The sequence below is a fragment of the Lissotriton helveticus genome, chromosome 6, assembly GCF_964261635.1.
Source record: "Lissotriton helveticus chromosome 6, aLisHel1.1, whole genome shotgun sequence".
NCBI lineage: Eukaryota > Metazoa > Chordata > Amphibia > Caudata > Salamandridae > Lissotriton > Lissotriton helveticus.
Genome location: NC_136067.1, coordinates 38,490,734 through 38,505,689, shown reverse-complemented (window position 1 = coordinate 38,505,689; position 14,956 = coordinate 38,490,734). Strand labels below are relative to the sequence as shown.

Here is a 14,956-nt window from a genome sequence, read left to right as displayed (position 1 = left end):
GGCTAGGGTTCGGAAGGTGGGACCGGACCCGGGGCTTGAATTCCATCTGGCCAGGCCCCGAGGGTGCTGGAGCCCCCTGTCCCGCAGGCCACCAGTGGGTCCGTGCGCTGGGGACGGGGCTCCACCGGTTCCCGGGGAGGCTCTCCCCAGCCTGGCTAGGGTTCGGAAGGTGGGACCGGACCCGGGGCTTGAACTCCATCTGGCCAGGCCCCGAGGGTGCTGGTACCCCTCCGTCCAGCAATCCGGCCGGGGGTCCGGGGCGCCCGGGACGGAGGGTCCACCGGGGGCCCAGGGGAGGCTCTCCCCGGCCCGGCATAGGGTTTGGAAAGCCGGGACTGGGGCTGGGGACCGGGCCCGGGGCTTGAGCCCCGTCCGGCAGGGCCCAGTGGTGCGGGAATCCCCCCTCCGTCCTGCAAGCCGGCCGGGGGTCGGAGGTACCCGGGACGGAGGGTCCATCAGGGCCCGGGGAGGCCTGAAGCCCCAGAGCCCTGCAGCCCCAGAGACCTGCAGCTCTGCAGCCCCCGGAACCCTGCAGCCCCAGAGCCCTGCAGCTCCGGGGCAGGCAGATTGGCGTCCTTTTGGTCCCGGCCATCTGGTCGCCCTGGAAGTCATGATGAGGTGCCATTCGCCTCCCGGATCCCAGCGAGGGCTCCAGGAGGTCGGGTACTTTCGCGCCTTGGGTCCCCTCTGTCACCTTGTGTGCACAGATTGCAAGAAAGTCAGGTAATTTCCCTCCGGATTACTAGGGGGGCAGGGTATGCCCGGACACCCCTCCAAGGCTGGTGGTTCTCTGCTAGGGGGACCAGATGGGCTATGCCTGGGTAACACCTCCCTAGGCCACCCGGGGCTTCCTTCCTCCAGGCCAACGGCTTGTCAAATTGCCCAGGACGGGCTCCATGGCTCTTGGGCAGTCGTCCCCCGGGTCTCCAGGCCGATGGCATGTCAAAGTGCCCAGGACGGGCTCCATGCGTCCCGGGCAGTCGTCCCCCGGATCTCCAGGCCGACGGCATGTCAAAGTGCCCAGGACGGGCTCCATGCGTCCCGGGCAGTCGTCCCCCGGGTCTCCAGGCCGACGGCATGTCAAAGTGCCCAGGACGGGCTCCATGCGTCCCGGGCAGTCGTCCCACGGGTCTCCGGGCCGACGGCATGTCAAAGTGCCCAGGACGGGCTCCATGCGTCCCGGGCATTCCTCCCCCCGGGCATCCGCCGCTCCCTTCCCTGGGCCGACGGCAGGTCAGATTGCCCAGGACGGGCTCCATGGGTCCCGGGCAGTCCTTCCCTGGGTGTCCGGCGCTCCCTTCTCCGGGCCGACGGCATGTCAAAGTGCCCAGGACGGGCTCCATGCGTCCCGGGCAGTCGTCCCCCGGGTCTCCAGGCCGACGGCATGTCAAAGTGCCCAGGACGGGCTCCATGCGTCCCGGGCAGTCGTCCCCCGGGTCTCCAGGCCGACGGCATGTCAAAATGTCCAGGACGGGCTCCATGCGTCCCAGGCAGTCGTCCCCCGGGTCTCCAGGCCGACGGCATGTCAAAGTGCCCAGGACGGGCTCCATGCGTCCCGGGCAGTCGTCCCCCGGGTCTCCAGGCCGACGGCATGTCAAAATGTCCAGGACGGGCTCCATGCGTCCCAGGCAGTCGTCCCCCGGGTCTCCAGGCCGACGGCATGTCAAAGTGCCCAGGACGGGCTCCATGCGTCCCGGGCAGTCGTCGTCCCGGGCGTCCGGGCCTGGGAGCTCCGGTGGTCCTCACCGTGCCTGAGGCCCAGCCGGGGTCCCCGAGCCCTGCCCGGCGTGGGCAGGCAGCAGCCCTACCATGAAGGCTCGGGGTGGGAAGCAGGGAGTCCTTTCGTTCCCGGCCACCTGGTTGCACCTTTCCCCTCGGCCATCTGGTCGCACGCAATGCTATCCAAAAGGGCGACCAGATGGCCAAACCTCCCTGGAAGTCCCTATGAGGTGCCATTTGCCTCCCCGATCCCAGCGAGGGCTCCAGGAGGTCGGGTACTTTTACGCCTTGGGTCCCCTCTGTCAACTCGTGTGCACAGATTACAAGAAAGGGGGGTAATTTTCCTCCGGATTACTAGGGGTAAGGGTATGCCCGGACACCCCTGCAAGGCTGGTGGTTCTCTGCCAGGGGGACCAGATGGGCTATGCCTGGGTAACAACACCCGGGGCTTCCCTCCTCCAGGCCAACGGCATGTCAAAGTGCCCAGGACGGGCTCCATGCGTCCCGGGCAGTCGTCCCCCGGGTCTCCAGGCCAACGGCATGAGCGAGTGCCCAGGTCGGGCTCCATGCGCCCCGGGCAGTCGTCCCCCGGGTCTCCAGGCCAACGGCATGAGCGAGTGCCCAGGTCGGGCTCCATGCTTCCCGGGCAGTCGTCCCCCGGGTCTCAAGGCCGATGGCATGTCAAAGTGCCCAGGATGGGCTCCATGCGTCCCGGGCATTCCTCCCCCCGGGCGTCCGTCGCTCCCTTCTCCGGGCCGACGGCAGGTCAGATTGCCCAGGACGGGCTCCATGGGTCCCGGGCATTCCTCCGCTGGGTGTCCGGCTCTCCCTTCCCCGGGCCAACGGCTTGTCAGAGTGCCCAGGATGGGCTCCACGGGCCCCGGACGTCCGGGGCTCCCTTCCCCGGGCCAACGGCATGCCAGAATGCCCAGGACGGGCTCCACGAGTCCCGGGCGTCCGGGGCTCCCTTCCCTGGGACAACGGCTTGTCAGAGTGCCCAGGACGGGCTCCACGGGTCCCGGGCATCTTGGGCTCCCTTCCCCGGGCCAACGGCATGCCAGAGTGCCCAGGACGGGCTCCACGAGTCCCCGGCGTCCGGGGCTCCCTTCCCCGGGACAACGGCTTGTCAGAGTGCCCAGGACGGGCTCCACGGGTCCCGGGCATCTGGGGCTCCCTTCCCCGTGCCAACGGCATGCCAGAGTGCCCAGGACGGGCTCCACGAGTCCCCGGCGTCCGGGGCTCCCTTCCCCGGGACACCGGCTTGTCAGAGTGCCCATGACGGGCTCCACGGGTCCCGGGTATCTGGGACTCCCTTCCCTGGGCCAACGGCATGCCGGAGTTCCCAGGACAGGCTCCACGGGTCCCGGGCGTCCGGGGCTCCCTTCCCCGGTCCGACGGCTTGTCAGAGTGCCCAGGACGGGCTCCACGGCTCCCGGGCGTCCGGGGTTCCCTTCCCCGGGTCAGCAGAAAGTCAGAGTGCCCAGGACGAGTTCCACGGGTCCCGGGCAGTCCTCCCCCGGGCGTCCGGGGCTCCCTTCCCCGGGCCGTCGGCAGGTCAGAGTGCCCAGGACGGGCTCCATGGGTCCCGGGCAGTCCTCCCCCCCGGGCGTCCGGGGCTCCCTTCCCCGGGCAGACGGCAGGTCAGAGTGCCCAGGACGGGCTCCACGGGTCCCGGGCAGTCCTCCCCCCGGGCGTCCGGCGCTCCCTTCTCCAGGCCGATGGCAGGTCAGAGTGACCAGGACGGGCTCCACGGGTCCCGGGCAGTCCTCTCCCGGGCGTACGTGGTTGTCCGACAGATTCGGGCAGATGTGCTTTTACGAACCGGATCGGAATCGGCCCAAATAATAATAATAATAATAATCCACATTTGTAAGGCGCACAATCACCCGTAAGGGTCTCTAGGCGCTAGGGGCCGTTGGGAAGATTAAGCAAGCTATTGCCCAGAGTCAAATGGTGCTGGGCTAATCTGCGGCCGGTGCCGGGGATCGAACCCTGATCTCTGGGATGCTCGAGGGTTACTACGCGCTCTACAAAAACCTTAAATAAAAAAATCTCCAGATTCCGGAGTCAGCCGCCCTAGCCGCGGCGCCAGCTATTTCCCAGAGTCACCTGGTGCTGGGCTAATCTGCCGCCGGTGCCGGGGATCGAACCGTGATCTCCAGATTCCGGAGTCAGCCTCCCTAGCCGCGGCGCCAGCTATTTCCCAGAGTCACGTGGTGCTGGGCTAATCTGCGGCCGGTGCCGGGGATCGAACCCTGATCTCTGGGATGCTCGAGGGTTACTACGCGCTCTACAAAAACCTTAAATAAAAAAATCTCCAGATTCCGGAGTCAGCCGCCCTAGCCGCGGCGCCAGCTATTTCCCAGAGTCACCTGGTGCTGGGCTAATCTGCCGCCGGTGCCGGGGATCGAACCGTGATCCCCAGATGGGGATATCCCAAAAATCTGGCATGGATACGGCCCGCCAGGACTGGTTTGGGCACCCCTGGCCTAGAAGCACCCTGAGCGCTCACAGACTGAAGAGGCACATGGACACCCCTCCAATCAATCCATAATCGATACCCTCCGGGTCCAGGGCATCAGGAAACCTTTGAGAGAACAGCTCCTTTTTGTGGCCGAGATTTGGTTTCCTCCTCCGACTGAAGCAGGTGTTCGAGCGCCTGGAAGCAGTCTGAGCGCTCACGGGAGCACCTCCCCTTCTATTGATCCATCATCGATACCCTCCGGGTACAGGATATCAGAATACCTCCGTGAACGTGTGTTGAGTGTTGAGTGTGTTGGTTCCTTCCCCCGGCTTAGCCGCCGCTATAGCGCCTCTCCTGGCGGCAGCCTGCGCCCGATGCCCCGAGCAGCAGCACCATGGCACTTTTACCCACCAGCTCTCCGGCCTCCGGTGGCACCGCACTCCCAGGAGCCGCACTGATCAGACCGGCCTCCTCTGAGTGTCAAAGAGGGAAGCACAGCACAGGAAACACCCGGCTGCGAATAAATACAAGCAGCAGCAGCAGGCAGCAAACCCGCGCGCGGCCCCGTGCCAGCCACTGGGGGCCAAGTCAATGTTGTCAGGACACTTCCATTTTTAAACACAGGCTTATTTTATACTACGAATTGTTTTTGTATTTAATATCGCTTAAAAGAACTTGATATACAATAACTTATAACCTGTTACTATTCAAGAACGCATTTCACTACGATGCGCTATGTAGTCCAAGCCTGAACTCCAGTAGCCTCTAAATACTGTGTTTACTGGGCAGGTTTTTCTGTCTTCGTCTTTTGCAGCTTCAATGCGCTATAAATTACAAGTGTTAATATGAACAAAATCCATGTTAAGAGTGTGATCCACCTCCAAAATGAGAGCGGCCGAGGCCTTCTGTGATTTACGAGTTGAATGGATGAAACAGCTCAGCTGGTGAGTTAACCGCCCGAGCTATCTCCCGGTGAAGCAGTACTTCTAAAGGCGTCACTTCTTTTAAAACAAGCATTTACAATGCAACGGTTTCGCCTTTGGAAAAGTTAGGGCTATTGGCAATGTAAATGACAATGCCATTTATTTATCTGTTTTCTTAACCAACACATAAATACAAATTTTGTCATTTACAATGCCAATAGCTCAAACTTTTCCAAAGGCGAAACCGCTGCATTGTAAATGCTTGTTATTTATGCAAGTAATAACAGATGCCAAGTGGAAATCGTCATATTTACTTGCAGGAGTAAAAAAGGGAATTACCTCCTTTTGAAGCGGTCATCGAAAATGCTCTAAAAGGATGTGAAAAAAGAATTAGCATGGATCACAACATTAAACATATTGTCCCTGGCGCCAACCCAGAAGAAAGAACTGAAGCACATTTTCAATAATAAAAAAATGGTGCCAACGGCCTAATCTGCATCTGTATAAGTACTGTTTGGCGTTATTACAGTGCTACTGCCCCAAAGTGCGCCAGAAATTACACACCAGGCACATGGCGCCCCCTGCTGATCTCCAGCGGCAGTGAAAGTGTCATTTTCCCAGGCTTCTAATTGTGTCTCGCCTCCGTTGACAGCAAAACTCTAATGCCTGTGGTCAGCGAGTTTTTTTATGGACAAAGGCGGGGTTTTAGGTTTTCGCATCTGCAGGAATCGGGATATTTTTATGGCGCTGTGTTTTCCATTTCTTTAGCTTACAGACTTTAATCTGCTTTCACTTCACTGCCGCATGGAAACCACCACAGCTTCTATTTATCCACCGATCACTATATACAGGGAGTGGAAAGTTTATTGAGCAACTCGGCCCTCTCCCCTCGATCATGGGATCAGCAGAGAACACCCCTGGAGGGTCTCACAGAGCGGCCCCTCCCCAGATGGCTCTTTCCACTAGAGCCCTCACCCCTCCGCAGCCGGCCCCGCCCCCTTGAAAGGGGTCTGGATGTCAAGATTTCGCGGGCACTTTAGTAAAAATCCCGCCATTTTTACAAAAGTGCCGATTTCGCGGGCACTTTTGAAAAAGTCGTGGCATTTTCACGAAAGTGGCGATTTCGCGGCAAATCGCGAAATCGCGAAATCGCGATATCCTGGAGGGTCTGATCAAGAGACTGAATTAGCCATTGCCTTGGTCAAAAATGGGAAGGCCCCTGGGCTTGATAAAATACCAGGTGATTTATTTAAACATGAAACAAATATTTGGGTACCATATATAAATCACTTATGTAATGTTATCGCTGCTGGCTCAGAAATCCCGGACACCTGGAAAAGGGGCAGAAATCATCACTATTTTTAAAAAGGGCGATAGGAATGACCCTGCTAACTACCGCCCAATTAGTTTAATTGACATATTACGAAAAAAAATTCTCAAGACATGTTTTAAATCGTATTAATATATGGATGGAAGAAGAGTTAGTGCTCACAAAATATCAAGCAGGGTTTAGAGCTAAAACAAGTACCATCGATCAGGTACTAAGATTTTGTTGTTTATGCTGGAAGTATATTACCCTAAGAAAAGGCCACCTGTACGTAGCATTCGTTGACCTTCGGTGCGGCGTTTGACTTAATCCCACGTGAACTGTTATGGGAGACCCTTAAATGCCAGGGGTTACCAGCTGACTTATTGAAGCTGGTCACAAAATTACACATGAACAATTATGCTACAGTTAGGTGGGGAGCGAATGGGGAGTTATCACAACCTATACCAATAAAGAGGAGAGTCCGCCAGGGATGTGTGTTGGCTGCGACACTTTTTTGCTTGTTTGTCAACAACATCCCCTTTTGTATGGAAGACTGTGATAATGATTCCCCAAAATTGGGGGCGAACGGGTTTCGTCCCTCCTTTTCGCGGATGATACCATTCTTATTTCTCAAACACCCCGGGGCCTACAGAATCTACTGAACAGGTTTCAGCCATACTGCAGCACAAAGGGCCTAGAGATTAATGCAAAGAAAACAAAATATATGGCCCTAAACGCCCATAAAAAGTTTAGGGAAAACCTGACGTTAAATGGACAAAAATTGGAATGCGTCCAGAATTTTACCTATCTGGGGGTTTCTCTGGATTCGAAACTAACATGGAGAAGCCAGATAGAAAAAAGCAAAATAGTGTTTAAACAAAATTCTTTACCTATAATGAAAAGACATGGTAATAGCCTGAATAAAGCAGTCACCCCGGCTTTAGAGATTTTTAAATTTAAAGTACAATCAGCGGTACTATATGGGCAGAATTATGGGGAGCTATGTGTTGAAACTCCTTTGAAATTGGAGAGAATAAGTTTTTCAGGGCGTTATTAAAACTACCAGTCAGTACCCCATTGACTCCCCTTCTTTTAGACCTGAATATGAAATACATAGATCATCATGCAATTTTGAGACCGCTGATGCTCTGGGTCAGATTGTGGACGATCCCAGAGCTGTCAGACTATAAAGAAGGTGTAAAAGATGTTATGGATCTAGATTGCTGTAATAAAGTCCAATGGCTTAAACATGTAAGATCCTGGTTGGTAAAAATAGGTTTAGCACACTTTTGGAACGAACCAGTATCAATGAACTCGTCCTCAAAGAAAATTCTAAAGCTATCATTCTGCTCATATGTGAGTTATGAGATAGTGAACATAAAAACACATGGATCTCTGACAAATAATTTCTTATTGTTCAAAGACATAGCATCTTTTGAACTTTTTTGGGACGAGATTCACCCAACGCTAGCAAAGACAATCTATATGAAATTCAGATATGGTATGCTTAGGACAAATGTTTGTGAACTGAGGTGGTCCAATAGTAGTCGTAATCTGTGTACCTTATGTGCAAACCAGGCAAAGGAAGATGAGTTACACATTTTGTTTTTTTGTCCAACTTATGCAATACCAAGGAAAAGGTGGATATTGCCCCTTTGTCGGAACATAGGTTCCAGATCCCACAAAGAGGCTGGAAGAATTCTAAAAACTAATAGCAGTCAGGTTATAGTCTTTGGTGTTAGTAGATTCTTCCTGACTGTTAATTTTATGAGAATGAAATTGGGTCTGAAACTTTGAAGTCATAAATCTATTTATCAGGTGCAATCCTCTTAGTAATATTGTTGGACACTTATGAAGTAGAATATTTTCAATATTTATACATGATATACTAACTGTCACAATGTTGGATCCCCAAATTTTTTAATCAAGTTTATATACGCATGATTTTTTAGCTTTTAAATTATTTAAATGTTTTAACGTGACTTTTTTGCCCCCGGAAATGGTGTCCAGGACTTATATGAAATGTACTGCCTATAAACTATTAGTTCCATTATGTGACCTTGCGATCCATTTAATGTATATTGTGAAATTGTCATGTAATTATAATGTATTTTATGCATCTTTTATGGTACTTAACGTACCGAAATAAAGATTTATTGATTGACTGAACTCACTTCCTTTGGCTTTGCCTCCGTGGGTTCATTGACACCAGAGTCAGCAGAATTTAACTCACTTCGTTTGGGTTTGCCTCAGTGGGTTTATTGACACCAGAGTCAGCAGATTTAGCTCACTTCTCTAGGGTTTGCCTCAGCTGACACCGTAGTCAGCCGATTTAGCTCACTTCTCTTGGGCTTGCCACAGCTGACACCAGAGTCAGCAGATTTAGCTCACTTGTCCAGGGTTTGCCTCAGCTGACACCAGAATCAGCAGATTTAGCTCACTTCTCTTGGGTTTGCCTCAGCTGACACCGTAGTCAGCCGATTTAGCTCACTTCTCTTGGGCTTGCATCAGCTTACACCAGAGTCAGCAGATTTAGCTCACTTCTCTATGGTTTGCCTCAGCTGACACCAGAGTCAGCAGATTTAGCTCACTTGTCCAGGGTTTGCCTCAGCTGAAAACAGAGTAAGCAGATTTAGTTCACTTCTCTTGGGTTTGCCTCCGTGGGTTCATTGACATGAGAGGCAGCAGATTTAGCTCACTTCTCTTGGGTTTGCTTCAGTTGACACCAGAGTCAGCAGATTTAGCTCACTTCTTTTGGGTTTGCCTCAGCTGACACCAGAGCCAGCAGATTTAGCTCACTTCTCTTGGGTTTGCCTCAGCTGACGCCAGAATCAGCAGATTTAGCTCACTTCTCTTGGGTTTGCCTCAGCTGACACCGTAGTCAGCAGATTTAGCTCACTTCTCTTGGGTTTGCTTCAGCTTACAGCAGAGTCAGCAGATTTAGCCCACTTCTCGTGGGTTTGCCTCAGCTGACACCTGAGTCAGCAGATTTAGCTCACTTCTCTTGGGTCTGCCTCCGTGGGTTCATTGACACCAGAGTCAGCAGATTTAGCTCACTTCTCTAGGGTTTGCCTCAGCTGACACCAGAGTCAGCAGATTTAGCTCACTTGTCCAGGGTTTGCCTCAGCTGACACCAGAATCAGCAGATTTAGCTCACTTCTCTTGGGTTTGCCTCAGCTGACACCGTAGTCAGCCGATTTAGCTCACTTCTCTAGGGTTTGCCTCAGCTGACACCAGAGTCAGCAGATTTAGCTCACTTGTCCAGGGTTTGCCTCAGCTGACACCAGAATCAGCAGATTTAGCTCACTTCTCTAGGGTTTGCCTCCGCTGACACCAGGGTCAGCAGATTTAGCTCACTTCTCTAGGGTTTGCCTCAGCTGACACCAGAGTCAGCAGATTTAGCTCAATTATCTTGGGCTTGTCTCAGCTGACACCAGAGTCAGCAGATTTAGCTCACTTCTCTAGGGTTTGCCTCCGTTGACACCAGGGTCAGCAGATTTAGCTCACTTCTTTTGGGTTTGCCTCAGCTGACACCCGAGTCAGCAGATTTCGCTGACTTCTCTTGGGTTTGTTTCAGCTGACTCCCGAGTCAGCAGATTTCGCTGACTTCTCTTGGGCTTGCCTCAGCTGACACCAGAGTCAGCAGATTTATTTCACCTCTCTTGGGCTTGCCTCAGGTGACACCGAAGTCAGCAGATTCAGCTCACTTCTCTAGGGTTTGCCTCAGCTGACACCAGAGTCAGCAGATTTAGCTCACCTCTTTTGGGTTTGTCTCAGCGGACACCAGAGTCAGCAGATTTAGCTCACCTCTCTGGGAGTTGTCTCAGCTGACACCAGAATCAGCCGATTTAGCTCACTTCTCTTGGGTTTGCCTCCGCTGACACCTGAGTCAGCAGATTTAATTCACTTCGTTTGGGTTTGCCTCCGTGGGTTTATTGACACCAGAGTCAGCAGATTTAGCTCACCTCTCTTGGGTTTGCCTCAGCTGACACCAGAGTCAGCAGATTTAGCTCACTTCTCTTGGGTTTGCCTCAGCTGACACCAGAGTCAGCAGATTTAGCTCACTTCTCTTGGGTTTGCCTCAGCTGACACCAGAGTCAGCAGATTTAGCTCACTTCTCTTGGGTTTGCCTCCCCTGACACCAGAGTCAGCAGATTTAACTCACTTCCTTTGGGTTTGCCTCAGTGGGTTTATTGACACCAGAGTCAGCAGATTTAGCTCACCTCTCTTGGGTTTGCCTCAGCTGACACCAGAGTCAGCAGATTTAGCTCACTTCTCTTGCGTTTGCCACAGCTGATACCAGAGTCAGCAGATTTAGCTCACTTCTCTTGGGTTTGCCTCAGCTGACACCAGAGTCAGCAGATTTAGCTCACTTCTCTTGGGCTTGCCTCAGCTGACACCAGAGTCAGCAGATTTAGCTCACTTCTCTTGGGTTTGCCTCAGCTGACACCAGAGTCAGCAGATTTAGCTCACTTCTCTTGGGCTTGCCTCAGCTGACACCAGAGTCAGCAGATTTAGCTCACTTCTCTTGGGCTTGCCTCAGCTGACACCAGAGTCAGCAGATTTATCTCACTTCTCTTGGGTTTGCCTCGGCTGACACCAGTCAGCAGATTTAGCTCACTTCTCTTGGGTTTGCCTCCGTGGGTTCCTTGACACCAGAGTCAGCAGATTTAGCTCACTCCTCTTGGGTTTGCCTCCGTGGGTTCATTGACACCAGAGTCAGCAGATTTAGCTCACTTCTCTTGCGTTTGCCACAGCTGATACCAGAGTCAGCAGATTTAGCTCACTTCTCTTGGGTTTGCCTCCGTGGGTTCATTGACACCAGAGTCAGCAGATGTAGCTCACTCCTCTTGGGTTTGCCTCCGTGGGTTCATTGACACCAGAGTCAGCAGATTTAGCTCACTTCTCTTGGGTTTGCCTCAGCTGACACCAGAGTCAGCAGATTTAGCTCACTTCTCTTCGGTTTTCCTCAGCTGACACCAGAGTCAGCAGATTTAGCTCACTTCTCTTGGGCTTGCCTCAGCTTACACCAGAGTCAGCAGATTTATCTCACTTCTCTTGGGTTTGCCTCGGCTGACACCAGCCAGCAGATTTAGCTCACTTTACTAGGGCTTGCCTCGGCTTATACCAGAGTCAGCAGATTTAGCTCACTTCTCTTGGGTTTGCCTCGGCTGACACCAGTCAGCAGATTTAGCTCACTTTACTAGGGCTTGCCTCGGCTTACACCAGAGTCAGCAGATTTAGCTCACTTCTCTTGGGTTTGCCTCAGCTGATACCAGAGTCATCAGATTTAGCTCACTTCTCTTGTGTTTGCCTCGGCTTACACCAGAGTCAGCAGATTTAGCTCACTTCTCTTGGGTTTGCCTCAGCTGACACCAAAGTCAGCAGATTTATCTCACTTCTCTTGGGTTTGCCTCCGTGGGTTCATCAACACCAGAGTCAGCAGATTTAGCTCACTTCTCTTTGGCTTCCCTCTGTGGTTTCATTCACACATAGATCAGTCAATGTAGCTCATGTTTATTGGTTTTCCCTTGGTGGTGTCACTGACACCATCAGTGCTGACCTAAGACTTTGGAATTAGCCTCTTTAATGCCACTGAACTCCAGGATGGTCTCTTGAGACAATATATTAGCATTTTGACAAAAGGGAGCATTTCCTTCACTTTGGAATCCCAATAGAGCTGTGAGAATTTCACCACACTTGGGACGCTCTATGTTGATTCCAGTAAACAGTCATAGTCTTTGATGACAGTAAGATAGAAGTGATGTCTCAATCTTGTCTTTATCACATCAAGCCATTCTTTTTCTTCTGATAACAAAATATGCTTGGTGGCTTCAATGTGATCTTGAAGAAGGTGTGATCCGGAACATGTACGATGAAAGCCAATGTGGTCTCAACACAGGAATGAGACCAACACCTCTCCTTCACGCGGGTTTTTGGGAACTCTTGCCAAGTTCTTTGCTAACTGATGAGACAGACACACCAATCTCATTATTTAACACCACATCTTTAATGCCATAATATTCTCTTGGGTTTGCCTCGGCTGACACCAGAGTCAGCAGATTTAGCTCACTTCTCTTGGGTTTGCCTCGGCTGACACTGGAGTCAGCAGATTTAGCTCACTTCTTTTGGTTTTGCCTCCATGGGTTCATTGACACCAGAGTCAGCAGATTTAGCTCACTTCTTTTGGTTTTGCCTCCGTGGGTTAATTGACACCAGAGTCAGCAGATTTAGCTCACTTCTCTTGGGTTTGACTCGGCTGACACTGGAGTCAGCAGATTTAGCTCACTTCTCTTGGTTTTGCCTCCATGGGTTCATTGACACCAGAGTCAGCAGATTTAGCTCACTTCTCTTGAGTTTCCCTCAGCTGACACCGGAGTCAGCAGATTTAGCTCACCTCTCTTAGGTTTGCCTCAGCTGACACCAGAGTCAGCAGATTTAGCTCACTTCTCTTGGGTTTGACTCGGCTGACACTGGAGTCAGCAGATTTAGCTCACTTCTCTTGGTTTTGCCTCCATGGGTTCATTGACACCAGAGTCAGCAGATTTAGCTCACTTCTCTTGAGTTTCCCTCAGCTGACACCGGAGTCAGCAGATTTAGCTCACTTCTCTTGGGCTTGCCTCAGCTGACACCAAAGTCAGCACATTGTTTAACAGCACATCTTTAAGGCCATAATACTGAAACGAGGCCCTGGGCACAGCCTCATTCCAAGTTGGAAAAGACCTACAGAATCGCTCAGGCTGAGATCATAATAAATTTGTGAATTTAAGTCAAAATGGAAAATATGTTTTCTTTACTCTGCATGTGCTGAAAGAGAGGGAGCTCGGAGAGAGTGATTCCCATGAACAGATGTCTCCACGCGGACTCCATGATGCTGAGGGTCTGAATGAAGATTTCTCTTTACAGAGTTGTTCCAAGATCTTGACAGCGGGGAAGATTCAGAGTTAGGATCCGCCTGGGACTCTGCACAGTAGAAACGATTTACATGATATGCTCCAGGCAGTCCCCAATTTTTAAAGAAGTCTGCCAGTAGCAATCCTTGGAATGAATAACTACTGTGGTCTCTGCGGATATTAGGTACGAAATTTACAAAATACACACGCAAAGAATGCATCACACTTGGACCAGCAGTAGAACGTTCCAAGGCGTGTTCCACCCTGGACAGTGTATACGGATATCTGTTTTCAGAGACAAAGCTCTTCGTACAGAAGTAAAGATGGTGAAAAGTGTCATCCAGCTGAGTGCATCAAAAGCACTGTCTTCACTGGATCCAGTAGAGTGATTTGTAGTTCACGACCATGCAGCACGCGTCCTAAGAGATCAAGTCTTCGCTCTACGAGAGCGCCGCGTGCCTATTAAGATTCCATTGACATCCCTTGGGCGTGCTGGCCTAGATCCCTTCGAAGTGCCAGAGATTAAAGGATGGTGTGAGTCATTCCAGGGTCTGTGGGAGTACTGAACGCTTCCAGGTGACCACTTGGATCACGCACTCAAGGAGCATAAAAATCCAAAAACTATGCTATTTTAAAGAGAACAATATGCACATTTTAACTCCTAGAGCTAAACAAGCCAACTTGCTCGTTATTAAAAAATGTGGGAAAGAAAAAGAAAGTATTGTGATTCTGGCTTGGAGGCGTGGATTTCTAGTGGTGGCGGGGCGGGGCACAAATACGCCAGATTCATGAACTGTGCTGGATCCAGTATTACCAAAAGTATTACAAGGCTAGCAGAACTAGCACAAGTGCCCTCAAAGCCCAAACCCGTCCTTAAGACACGGGCTCAAGTGGTAACAAGCATTGGCAAAGCCAACAGGTCAAGGTATTTAAAATAAATTAGAAATATTGCTCCTACATAGCAAATCGCAAGGTATATAGGGCGGGATACTCTGTGATAAGCTTTGCAGATGTCATGTCCACCATGCACAGGAGCTGTGTCAGTTGTAATGCAGCAGAAGGGATATGCACCACGTTTTGATGGCGTATACCACACTGGGGTAACGAAAAGTGAGGGGGCCTCCCTGCACGGTACTTAGGGGGGCCCCCTCCGGGCTCAATCAGGAGCTCTCCAGGCCAGAGTTTAGTGCCGAGGGGGCCCCTTGGAGCTAGGGACCCCCCGCACCGCGTGGGCTGCGGGGGCCTGTGTTACGCCCCTGGTATACCATCTGCTAAACTCAAATTTGTATGAATCTGAACGGCACAATCAATGGACCAGGTCTCAGGCATGAGCTGAACTAATAAACAAGTTTGAAAGTTAAAGTCTTCTTGTGAAAGAGCTGAATACCAATAATCACAGTGAAGGTTGTCAATGGCAGAAGTGGGCTGACCAACAGATTGCTGTATGCTATAATGGGGGGGGGGAGGGTGGAAACAAAAAGTAAATGCCACAATAACAGATTACTGGATAAAATGGCTGTCTGAAAACCCCTGTAAGTATATTATACATAACATTACTAAATAAAAACTTGCTGGCTAGCACCAGACCTAATAAAACACAATGATACTTGTCTATAAGAAAGTCTCTGACCAAAAAGGCTCAATTTTA

At 51.7% G+C, this 14,956-nt stretch overlaps 1 protein-coding gene across 1 annotated transcript in view; it reads right to left on the bottom strand.

Annotated features, from left to right (window-relative positions):
• KIF6 (kinesin family member 6) overlaps positions 1-14,956 on the bottom strand; it is a 1,617,941-nt gene that overhangs the window by 820,003 nt on the left and 782,982 nt on the right. The window lies entirely within an intron of this gene.